Genomic DNA, 13,218 nt, shown 5'->3' with positions numbered 1-13,218 from the left:
TGCGTTCCTGGGGCTTGCTGGGCAGTCAGCCTAGCCTAATGGCTGAACTCCAGGCCAATGAGAGATTGTCACAAAAACTAAGGAACTGTGGAGCTGTCCCGTGGAACAACATTTCCTGGGGCCTCTAGTGTGTGCGTACACATGTACACACACCTTATTTCCTGAACTCCCGTCTCTTCTTGCAATGAGAGGAGATGGTAGCATGGCCCGCTGTGGTGGATTATGGAGGCATTGTGACATAGTGTCAGATGACAGCACAATGAGAACTTAACACAGGGCAGCTGACCTGGTAACGGGAGGGGAGCACCTCCAGGGTGAATGCACCAGACAAAGAGATCCATGCTTTGAGCTAGGAGCAGAAAGAGGTGAGATCTTGTAACGTTCTTTAGAATGGAGTGCAATCTAAAAGTAGTGAAACTGCAGAGTTCCGGAATTTCAACCTTAGTGTTTTCAGACTACAGTGGAGCTGCAGAAAGTGAACCCCCAAACAGGAACCATGCTAATGGACAAATACTGAACTAGTTCAGACTGGTCGGAAACTATGACATACTATCTTTTCACCAACCAGGTAACCTTACTAACCATGAAAGGGATCCAGGCTGATAAAGAAGTACAGCAGGAATGGTTGGTTATTGAGCAAGAAACTTGGCTAAGATCCCTCTGACCCCTCCAATCCCATTCTACTCAGCCAAAGGACACAGAGAGAGAACCCACTGTGACTACAGCTTTGGCTAGGAGAGAAAAATCCAGCACTATTAGTTTGCCTTATCTGTCAGTCTGTGGCAGGACTGGAGTGATTTAAAAAACAACAGCATCTGGTAAGAGCACCCTTACCTTCAGCGTGAGTTACACCTGCCCATCAGATAAAGGCCACTGAGTCATCATCACAATCACCCATTGTTCATAAGCAATGAAATTATTATAAAACAGCACAACTTATAGAAGTTAAGAAAAACACTTCGAAGTATTTCAAAGTGCCGTTTTATACATGGTCTTTACTAATACATAAATACATCAGTGTCTTCACATAAAAAGAAAACATTAAGCCATCGGTAAGACATGCAATCTGGACTTCTGAACGGTTTAGTATTGGTAGAGTTACTGCCTTAACGTGCACTAAGTTCTGTCCCCAGCATCACGAAAAACATTACCCTTTTCTCCTGTATACACTAACTATGAGCTACACTGGACTGTTTTCCTCATTTGAACCTATTTGACAATAACTGCATGTATTTTCGAGGTGGCTGTGAGAAGGGTGAAGGCGTGGAACCCAAACCACTATGGATTGTGCTCTACCTATTTATACAGCTTGGATTTTCTACACTTAGTGACTCAAAGCAAACAAGACGCACATCTCGGGTGGGAGTCACATTCCTCGTAGACTGAGGCTCGCACTCGGATGTGGCTGCTGGACAAAGACTGACTTGTTAGGTCCAAGGCCCCTGCTGTGCAGCATGGAAAAGCTCTCCTCAAGGTGATGACTTCATTCACGGAATGTCTGTTTTCTGTTAGGTGCTTACAAAATGCCACAAGGAGTTGTCCTAAGCACGCTGCAGAGCAGACACTGGTGTATCCTCATACACACAAGGAACTGGCCCAGGATCACGCAAAGGCCAAGTGGCCTATCCGCCGTCTGCTCCTCCACGCTGCTCAGGTCACCTAGGTGAAGCCCCCAAGCTGTTTTCTTTAACACTCTGCAGCTTCAGCACTCAGGCAGGGTCCTTCCAAAGATTCTAAACTTGAGTGTCCAGTCCCTGAGCTGAAGAGAACCTTTTAAAAATCAGCCTTTTCAGTTCATACTCTGAAGTCTCACAAACCAGCTCTGCCTGGCCTCCCTCTCCCCTAGGCTTCCACACTTAGCTCAGAAACACTCATAAATGGAATGCTTCTGACAGAGGGAGAACCGACCCTGGGAACATTTTATCCTGTTCTGTGGTGGCGAGGGCTAACCTTGCCCCCGGACACCATGATGGATGCCTCACTTGGTTCCCTCTGCTGTCACCCCGGGGAGACACTGTGACAGCTAGAAACCACAATTGTCCAGAATTCTGGATGTCAAAATTAATAATTACATTGTTCCCAGCAGTATAAAGGGAGGGCAGCATCGCTTGTTCAGTGAGTATTGTCCTGAGCATGTCTTCAGATTCTATAGTGAAATACAGTAAGTCATATTTGACATTTGTTACCCTCTTTATTTCCCCACTCTAGGCTGCTGACTCACTCTGCAGATGAATGGGTAAGACTCCTGTTTTAAAACATCTTGTACACCATTACAAACCCTGCCTCAAAACAAAACAAACAAAAAAGATCACAAATATATAAAAGACTAAACAATATATTTAGTTTGGTTCTAATAGTTTCCTGATAATAAATAACTTCTAAATCTTTCACTCAATATTGCATATTTACTGTGTGTGTGTATGTACGTGTGTGTGTGTGTGGTATGCACACTCATCCGAACACGGTCTCTCACTGGCCCGGAGCTTAGCAGTTAAGCTAGGCTGTCTGTGGTCAGCAAATCCCAGGATTCACCTGTCTCAGTCTCCCTGCTGGTCTGGCTATTTTTCATAGGCCCAAGGATTGATAGATAGGTCCTTGTCCTTGTAAGTACTTCACTGCTTCAGCTCCACTACCAACAACAGAAGCGTGGAGGCCCAAGGTCAACCTTGGGTGCTGTTCTAAAGAGGCCATTAATCTTGTCTGAAACAGGGTCTCTCATTTGTCCTGAAGCTCAGCAAACAGGCTAGACTGGCTAGACAGAAGACCCAGGGATCCTCCTGTCTCTCTCAGCAGTGCTTACAGCAGGTGCTACCACACCCAGCTTTTTTACCTGGAATCTGGGGATTAAAACTGGGTTCTCATGCTTGAGTGGCCAACACTTCACCACTTGAACTACATGCCCAGGCTCCCCCTCTCTCCATGTTCAAGAGACAGGGTCTCAGGTATTTCAAGGTGGCCTTGAACTCACTATGTAGCTGAGAATGGTCCTAAACTTCTTGTCCTCTGGCTTCTACCTGCCGAGTTCTGAGATTCCAGGTGTACAATAGCATGGCTAGTGTATGGGCTGCCAGGGACCGAACACAGGGCTTTGTGCATGCGAGTCGCGCCCTCTCCCAACTGAGCTCCACTTTTCACCCCTCCTGCACTTAGCTGCCTCCTGTTTTTCTTTAGTTCCTTGCTCTAGAGATTGCATTGCTATGGATCTTGGTTTGCTGGTACAAATTTAAGGTCAATTTTTTATATGTATATTTTTCCTCTTATTAAGGTATTGTGTTTGTGCAGCTCATTTAAAAATGTAATGAATAATTTTAAAAAATAGGTTAATAGAGAGTCATCTTTAATAATCAAGCTTGTAGTCATGTTAGTTAGGTTTTCTAGATATATAGATATATATTTTAGTTAGATAGGTATACTTCAAATCTTTCAAAGACCTTCAGAATATGGCATTTAAAATGTTTTAAGAACTTAGGACAGCCGGGCAGTGGTGGCGCACGCCTTTAATCCCAGCACTTGGGAGGCAGAGGCAGGCGGATCTCTGTGAGTTCGAGGCCAGCCTGGTCTACAAGAGCTAGTTCCAGGACAGGAACCAAAAAGCTACAGAGAAACCCTGTCTTGAAAATCCAAAAAAAAAAAAAAAAAAGAACTTAGGACATTTCCTGACAATGAGATACATCTGTTCCTGGCAGTACCAGTCTACTTCAAGAGGAAGATGGGCATTGAAGAGGCTCCTTATGGAATTGGTTAGCCATTTGAGCAAGAAACTGCTCTTGCCTGGACTGCTTGATGAACTGGACATGCAGGACCCACAGGGAAATGACTGCTGAACTTGCCTAAAGGTGAGATGATCCTTCGTGGTTCCTGCTTCATGAAAGAGTCTGCTAGACCTTCTGCAGGACACAGAAGAAAGTGACTGACAAACTGCTTCATGGAAAAGTCTGCTGGATACTATGGGCCTGTAGGCTGAAGATGGATGCCCCAAATGGTACAAAGAACTTTGGGTAACTGTCCAGGCAGCGAGATGTCTCTATGTCAATTCTAGAGTTTTGGAAGTTGCTTACAATGCACTTCCTGTTTACTTAGGTAATCGTATCCTTCTGGAGTCTTTGATGGAGTTGAATAATAATGGGTAGTTATAGTTTTCCTTAGTTATTATAAAAGATAAAGTAGATATAAATATTGTAACTGTAATTCTTGCTTGATATATGCTTTGTTATATGTAATTTTACTATGTTAAAACTTTCCTTTTCATTTAACAGAAAAGGGGAAGTGATGTGGAATTCCCCTCTGTATGCTGTGAATATCGGTTAATAAAGGAACTGCTTTTGGCTTATAGCAGAGCTAGGTGGGGAAAACTAAACTGAATGTTGGAAAAAGGGAGGTGGAGTCAGGGAGAAGCCATGGAGCCATCACCAGAGACAGACATGCTGAAACTTTGCTGATAGGCCATGACCTCGTGATGATGCACAGATTAATGGAGATGGGTTAAATTAAGATGTAAAAGTTAGCCAATAAGAAGCTAGGGCTAATGAGCCAAGCAGTGATTTAAAGAATACAGTTTCCCAACTCTGAGATTCCATCTTATACCTGTAAGAATGGCCAAGACCAAAAACACTGATGAAAACTTAAGCTAGAGAGGTTGTGGGGTAAAGGGAACACTTCTACATTGCTGGTGGGAATGCAAGCTGGTACAGCCCCTTTGGATGTCAGTGTGGCGATTTCTCAGAAAATTAGGAAACAACCTTCTTCAAGACCCAGTAATACCACTTTTGGGTATATATCCAAAGGATGTTTAATCGTGCCACAAGGGCATGTGCTCAACTATGTTCATAGCAGCATTGTTTGTCAACCTGGAAACAACCTAAATGCCCCTTGACATAAGAATGGATAAGGAAATTGTGGTACATTTGCACAATGGAGTACTACACAGCAGAAAAAAATAATGACATCTTGATTTTTGTAGGTAAATGGATGGAGCTAGAAAACATCATTTTGAGTGAGGTAACCCAGACCCAGAAAGAATCACATGTACTCACTCATAAGTGGTTTTTAAATATAAAGCAAAGAACCAGCCTACAAATCACAATCCCAGAGAACCTAGACAACTATGAGGACCCTAACAGAGATATACATAGATCTAATCTACATGGGAAGTAGAAAAAGACAAGATCTCCTGAATAAATTGGGAGCACTGGACCTTGGAAGAGGGTTTAATGGGAGGGGAGAGGCAGGGAGGGGATCAGAGAAAAATGTAGAGCTCAGTAAAAATCAATAAAATTTTAAAAAAGATAACCACATAGACAAAAAAACAGTCACACAGTTTCTGTGTGATTATTTGGGGCCTAAGCAGCTGGGAACTAACTAGTGGCCTCCTTACTACAGTTCTTAATCTGCACATAATGGCTCTTTTAAAATTGTCATAATCTCAGCTCTTGGAAAGCGGGGGGTGGGGGGGGGGTGTCAGCCTGGACAGACTGAGTTCCAGGACAGGCTCCAAAGCTACACAGAGAAACCCTGTCTCGAAACACTTCCCCAACAAAAAAGATTGTCTTTGCAGACGCTCATAAAATTCTGTTTCCTAATGCTTCTTTCTGGGTTTATGGTTTCACAACTCAAGAAGAATATCTTCCCATTTCACTACTGACTGTTGTCTTGACGTGATTATTACAAATACCAGACCACATCCAGAACCAGGAAAACTCAAACTAGTTTCCACCCTGTTAAAACTGGTAGAAGGGCCAAGAGCATGGGTATTTCACACAGTCCACTCCTTCCTCCAATATCTTTTTTCCCATGACCAAAATCCACCAGGTTTACCTGGAGTTGTCAGAATTCTTCAATCTGAGGTTTCTATTCTTGGTAGGCTCATTATCAGTTTGTAGATACTAACCAAAGATGACAATAAGCGATTATAAAATGATTATACCCAGGAAGCTGAGTTATTATTTTGCCAGAAGCAAATACCAGCGGAGGACTGCAACGTCTCATCTTCACTTAATAAAATTAACCAGCATAAGACCAGAAATAACTTCAACCTTGGGATCTAGCGCTGACTTCATGGCTCAGGGCAGGAAGCAACGGCTTACACATGCAGACTTCAACAGCTTACTATTAAATGACTCTGGGAAATCTCTCCTCCCCTTCCCTCCATTTGCTCAGCCATAAAATAAACCAAATGACCAGCGTTGCAGGAGTACAGCCCCACGAGAAGAAACGTATAGATGTTACTCAACACAGTACCTACCAAACATCAGTGCCAGCGGACGCTTACTGGTGGAGAGATGCAATGTCAAAGCACTCTCTGCACATAAAATGGTATTTTCCCACTTTAAAAAAAAAAACAAAACTTGCTGGGCGGTGGTGGCACACGCCTTTAATCCCAGCACTCGGGAGGCAGAGGCAGGCGGATCTCTGTGAGTTCGAGACCAGCCTGGACTACAGGAGCTAGTTCCAGGACAGGCTCCAAAACCACAGAGAAACCCTGTCTCGAAAAACAAAAACAAACAAACAAAAAAAAACCCACTTCAACCCTGAAAAATTTTCAGTTCTACACAAACAAAACGTACGTCTTAAGAAACAAGATTTCAGGTTGTTTTTCCCTTCTTCCCTTCCTTTTTGACAGGGTCTTGATATGTAGCCCAGGTTGTCCTCCTCTTAAGATCCTCCCACCCCAGCTTCCCAAAGTACCTTTTCCAGTGTATACAAGATTCAGGCACTTAACACATACAGGGCAAGAACAGTGTGTTAACTTGGAAAGACTGAAGAAAAAACAAGGAGTACACCAGCAGCGCCACAGGTGTCCAAGAAGTTCCAAAGTCCCTGCCACACACGTGGACCAGTCATTATGTACACAAACTATTCTATCAAATTTATGACTTACGGATTTCACTGATAGCAGAGATAGTTTTAGTAAAGAACAATGGTGTGGGAGTGATTTCTTTCTACTCTGTTGCTTTCATTGGTTAATTAATAAAGAAACTGCCTTGGCCCATTTGATAGGCCAACCCTTAGGTGGGTGGAGTAAACAGAACAGAATGCTGGGAGAAAGAAGCCGAGTCAGGCAGTCGCCATGACTCTCCCACTCCAGACAGACGCAGGTTAAGATCTTTCCTGGTAAGTCAGGTCGTGGTGCTACACAGAATATTAGAAATGGGTTAGATCAATATGTAAGAGCTAGCCAATAAGAGGCTGGAAGGAATGGGCCAGGCAGTGTTCAAAAGAATACAGTTTCCGTGTAATTATTTCGGGTAAAGCTAGCTGGGTGGCGGGACGCAGCCTGCCGCTCCTCATCACTACAGAACAAACTCTAGAGGGCTGTTGCCTGAAAAGACAAACCCAATCTAGGCCGTGATTCCAGATGAAAAAAAAAAGGAAAGGAGAGGTTCTTGGTAGAACCATGTCGCCTCTAGAAGCAGAAAGTCCTCAGGGAGTCCTATGTCACCAGAGAGAAACCAAGGAACCTCTCCCAACTAACTCATCTGTTTGTCCCTCCCAGTTCCCCCTCTCCCTTGAGACAGGGTCTCACTGTGCAGCCCTGGCTGGCCTGGAACTCTTTATGTATAGACCAGGTTGGCCTTGATCAGAGATCTACCTGCCTCTGCCTTTGTCTGTTTCTCACTACCAAACAGGAAACAGTGTTAGCTACTTTAGAACTGAATAAAGTGCTGGCACGGCACTTGGCATGGAGCAAGCGATTTGTAGCGCCAGTCACCACCATTACAGTAAGTGTTTCTGCTTCTGAGAATGCTCGAAACAAAACATGATTCTCTTCACGACAATTTGTAAAGATGTTTCTGAGAGCAACTCAGGAAAAAAGCAGATGTGAGCAAAGCGTACACTGTGATGACCTTCACGTTGTGAGGAAGGAGGAGTGACGGGTCAGAATTCTCCCAAGTATTAACACTGTAAAAGGGACAGCAGTGTTGAAGCCCGTATTGGGCCTACACAGCAGAAGTAGAGAAACAACCGTGCAGAGTCCCTAACAGATTCTAAAGTTAGAAGATTTACATTCTAGATGACTTCTGCTTTCCCATGCCTCTTGTCCTGCCAATCTCTTCTCATGCTCTTGAACAGACCTTACACTATTCTTTCAAACTCTCTCCCCTCTGCCCCATTCCCAGTCCTTCCACCATTAGCTGAGCATCCAGTCCACTTGATACCAAACAAGATTAGAGCCATGTCAGGCGGTGGTTGCGCACACCTTTAATCCCAGCACTTGGGAGGCAGAGGTAGGCGGATCTCTGTGAGTTCAAGGCTAGCCTGGTCTACAAGAGCTAATTCCAGGACAGGCTCCAAAGCTACAGAGAAACTGTCTCAGAAAAAAACAAAAGAAAAAGAAAAGGAAAAGATTCGAGCCAGGGGGTTGCTAAATAAGCTTTACCAAGAGGAATGCCATTCTGGCCAGGGGCCCTGGGAAGTTTTAGGACTATGGATCTTTCCACAGTTATCCAGAAAACAGCTGCAGTGAACAGGGTATATAGCAGTGCACACCTGTAACCCCAGCACTGAGAAGGATGAGGTACGAGGATCGTGAGTTTGAAGCCAGCTGTGGCACATCCTACAGACACAGAGAAAAGGACATGGACAGGTCACAATCCTATTAGTTCCCCTAAGTGCCCCTGCTTTGTAATTCTGAAAATACTTCCTTCCATATAATTTGTTTTGCATCTTTCTTCCTGCATTGGTGATTAAACTCAGGACTGTTGCATGCTGCTCACAATTTTGATCCAGGCTCAATTCTCAGTACTGACATGGCAGCTCACATCCATCTGTAACTCCAGTTCCAGAGATCTGATGTCCTTTTCTACACGTGCACATGGTACAGGCATACATGCAGGCAGGACACCCATACACATATTTGTAAATCTAGAAGTTCCCTGCACACATTATAGATTTGCAAGTGCACGCTCGAGAATCAAGTTCATCTCCATGTCTCATCATCAGAACTATCAGGAGTCACCCCTGGTCCTCACTGCTGGATAGTCTTTGAAATGAGTAGTCACAGTGACTCTGGCTTTTTTGAGATTCTTATCCCCCTCTCCCCACACCCCATCCCTCTTCTAGCTCTTCTCAGTCTCAAACAGGCACACACAAAGACAGGATGACAGTGTCTTCTTTATGAACAAGATGTAGTTTGTATCCTGCTGTAATGGGAAAAAAAAATGACAAGAGGTGTGGGCTCTTTTTCTTGCAAAACCTTAAACATAAATATCTGCTGTAGCTCTGGGAGTTGGACGAAGAGAAGAACTACTGGGGGCTGTGGCAGCACATGCCTTTAATCCCAGACCTTGGGAGGCAGAAGCAGGAAGAGCGGAGTTTGAGGCACCTTGGTCTACAGAAAAGAAGAGAATTACTACAGATAGAGGCTGTGTGTTTGGGGGCTGGGGAGGTCAGCCTTCTGATACACAATCTTGCCATCTACAAAGCTCTTGCTGAAGAACTGTGTAACCAAGTTTAAAACAACTAGGCCAGCAAGATGACCCAGCAGGTAAAAACACTTGCTGTGCAAGCCTGATGCCCTGAGTTCGATTCTTGCAACCCACAACAGAAGGAAAGAACCAATACCCCAAAGCTGTCTTCTGACCTCTTCGTGTGTGCCTGCTCACAACTACACACACTGGACCATGTCTGTTTCCTGTTGCTTCAGGAGAAACACCGTGACAAAAGCAACTTCCAGGAAGAAAGGGCTCACTTGGCTGACAGTGCGAGGTGGCAAGTCTATCATTGTGGGAAAGTCAAAGCAGGAATTTGAAGCAATTAGTCACATCCACAGACAAGAGCTACTTATACTTAGCACCCTCTATACTTACACAGTCCAAGATCCCCTGCCCAGTAATGGTGTTCCCCACAATGCGAAGGTCTTTTTTGCTTCTATAATATAACAAAGGTAACACCCCACATCCATGCCCACGTGACAACCTCATCTACATAATCCGCCACGGAGCGGCTTTCCCCAGGTGACTCTAGACTGTGTGAAACTGATGATTAAAGCTCCTCGTGCCCCCTTCGCTCGTGTTTTAAGTGAGTTTACAATGCTGTGCTGTCTACTCACAACAAGACCTGTATGGTGTAATAGAAAAAGAAAGGCATTAAAAGTCAACTGCAAGACAGCTGATCAGAAGTCACAGGTCACATATATCAAGGGGGAAAAGAAACCATAAAATATGAACGTAGATGCCCTCGAATTATGAAAAAGTCCTGGAAGTTAATCCAGTTCAAAAGTGTGGTGTCGCCGGGCGGTGGTGGCGCACGCCTTTAATCCCAGCACTCGGGAAGCAGAGGCAGGCGGATCTCTGTGAGTTCGAGGCCAGCCTGGTCTACAAGAGCTAGTTCCAGGACAGGCTCCAAAACCACAGAGAAACCCTGTCTCGAAAAACCAAAAAAAAAAAAAAAAAAAGTGTGACGTCATCTGACATTGAACGTGACGGGGTGGTGGTCCTGGGGCCCACAAAGCGGAGAGGCACTTCGCATGTCCGGCACTTGTCCCATAAAACATCTAAGCGATGGCAGCGGGTCTGTGTGCTATTTGTAGTTATTATACAGTTAATTTTCAAAAGTATGGTAGAGAACATAAAATCTAGGAACAAGAGCCTAACCAGGCGTGGCAACACACGCCTTGAATCCTGGCACTCACTATGTGAGTTCATAGCCAGTTTGGTCTGCAGAGTAAGTTCTAGGCTAGCCAGCGCTCCACAGTGAGATCTTCTCTCAAGGGGGTAAAAAAAGAATTGAGTATCAAAAAACCAAACAAGCAAGAAATTATTCAGAAAGGAACAAAAATCCACCATAGCTTATCAGAAGTCGCCTTTCGACTCTTCCATATTGATTTTATGAACGCTATAGCCAATACAATTTCATGCCAAATGTATAAACCCTAAAAACCTTAGGGTAGGTTATCTCTTCTGTTTGGATACTTCTTTGTGCTCACACTGTCATTTAACAACACAGCTTTCTGAATTCAGGTTAATATAAGAAATTAGCACAGGACAAAGGTGATGGGACCCTACTGGGGAGTTAGAGGCAAGTGGATCAGGAGATCAACACCGCTCTTGATTATGCAACAAAGCTGAGGCTATTCCTGGCTAAATGAGAGTCCACCTCAAGAAAACAGGCATGTAAGAACAGCCACAGTTTCTAAAATAACAACAGTATCTTAACACAGTGTTAAGGCTAGTGCATTTTATATGCATTTGGTACACAAATCAGGAAGTGAAAATTGGGTTCTAAGGGTATGGTGGCACACACTCACAAATCCCAGCATCTTAGAGGCTAAGGACAGAAGACAACTTCAAGTTCAAGGCTAGTCTGGGCTGTCTATCAAAACCATATCTCTCAAAGAAAAAAAGGGTGGGAGAAAAAAGGGTTCTAAGCAAAACATGGCTACAGTACAGTCACTTGGGGCTGAGTTTGAGTCTATGTGCTGTCCTGGTGGTAAGACAGAGGCCTTTACCCTTCTGACATTTGCAGTTTCTAAAGTACCAATAAAACCATGTTAAAACAAAACTCAAAAGAAGTACTTTAATTTGAAATTTGGATAAAGTATTCTTCAACAGTTTAGAGAGACAGCCGAGTGGTTAAGAGTGTACTGAAGTCCCAGAGGACCGGAGTTCGGTTCCCAGCACCCACACCAGGCAGCTCACGCTGTCTGTAACGCCAGTGGGCATCCAATGCCTGTGGGCACTGGCATTTCCTTACCTATGCATACATACATGTAATTAAAAACAAATCTTTTCAGGAGTATGTAGCATGGCATAGTGGTGTACACTTTTAATCCCAGCACTTGGGAGTCAGAAGCAGGTGGATCGCTGTGAGCTTGAGGCCAGCCTGGTCTACAAAAAGAGTTTCGGGACAGCCAGAGCTACATAGTGAGACACAGTCCAGGATGCTTTTGTAGAAGGGACAGTCAATGACTAGTCAAGCAGAGGAGGGGGGTCATGCTTTCTCAGTATTCTGAGCTTTTATACCCAAACTGTTTCAGAAAAAAAAGTTAATTCTAAGACGTTTATGTGCTAAGACATCAGTCCACATGATAGTACCATGGCCACAGTGTAACATCACACGCATGACCTTGGTGGCAGAGTGCTTGCTTGGCACGTGCAAGATTCAACTCCAGAAACTTTGATTCCTATCATGGTCACACTTAGCTCCTCAGTTCTAATAATACTTAAAAGTAAATACTTGAAAGTAAAGTCAATCTTTACTGAGCAGAAAGAGTCAAACAAAATCAAGAGGAATTAAAATAATCCCTACAATTGGAAATAGCCAACAGATGAAAACAAAATCTATGTCAAATCATGTAGAGCTGTTGCACAGAGAACTCCTCAGAGTGCCTCCTCCATTCTACAGTGATGCGCTTGTAACAAGCAGAACACACAGAAAAGGAACAGAGCAGCTGCACAAAGCAAGCCTATTCCTTGAAAATGAAAAGTATTCAGCATGGAGAAAATTCTTAACTTACCTCCGCCATACAAAAGGACTCAACTCCTACCTGAATTCTTCCTATCTGGAGAACAGAGCACACACCTCAAACAAAACGCGATACTTGTAAGACTCAGCCAGGTCAATCTAGGACCACTTTTTAGGCAAGCAGAGAGACAACATGAGACTTCCAGTAGCTCCATCCTGCTAACTTCCTGACATACACTACAATCTCAGTTTTGGACATCTGATGTTTGATTAAAGAGCACCGTCATGGAAGAGAAGGAATCTGGGTCATGTTTGTTTCTCTTAGGTCTACTGAGGACAAATAATGTAATTTAGTCTGATCTTCAGCTGCCTCATTTGAAAAGGGGGCACTGTACACTCACAAAGACTTGAAAGCCATGACAATCACGGTACATGTGCATAGGAGACATTCAACAAATGTTTATCTTTTCCACAGGGTTGGACGGGGAGACAGAAAAGGCCAAGTCAGTTTCTTGGTTGTAGAGAGCTATCAAATCAAGAAACGCACCGAAGAGCTTTAAAAATACGGAGGGAGGGGCAGCCTCACTTACCCAGGCAACTTTCTCTCCCTTTTCGGAACTCCTAGCTTTAGCAATGTGTTTGGCATTTACAGTAACATCTTTTGAGTGTTCAGCGACCTTTTCTTATGGAAAACGATCTTGTCTCTTTAAACCATCCCGACACTTCAGTCCTCACATTACCTATTCTTATAGGCCGGCTCATGGCCAGCAGCAACAAACATTTGTTGCCTGAAACAGCATCGGTGGCGGCGGCGGC

The 13,218-nt window shown here is 44.0% G+C and overlaps 1 protein-coding gene across 3 annotated transcripts in view; it reads right to left on the bottom strand.

Annotated features, from left to right (window-relative positions):
- The window catches only part of Rufy3 (RUN and FYVE domain containing 3), an 86,127-nt gene that overhangs the window by 71,822 nt on the left and 1,087 nt on the right, over positions 1-13,218 (bottom strand). The gene's annotated exons all lie outside the window — the stretch shown is intronic.

Source organism: Chionomys nivalis, chromosome 6 (assembly GCF_950005125.1).
Source record: "Chionomys nivalis chromosome 6, mChiNiv1.1, whole genome shotgun sequence".
NCBI lineage: Eukaryota > Metazoa > Chordata > Mammalia > Rodentia > Cricetidae > Chionomys > Chionomys nivalis.
The sequence above is the reverse complement of the archived record's forward strand: the minus strand, read 5'-3'. Positions and strand labels throughout refer to the sequence as shown.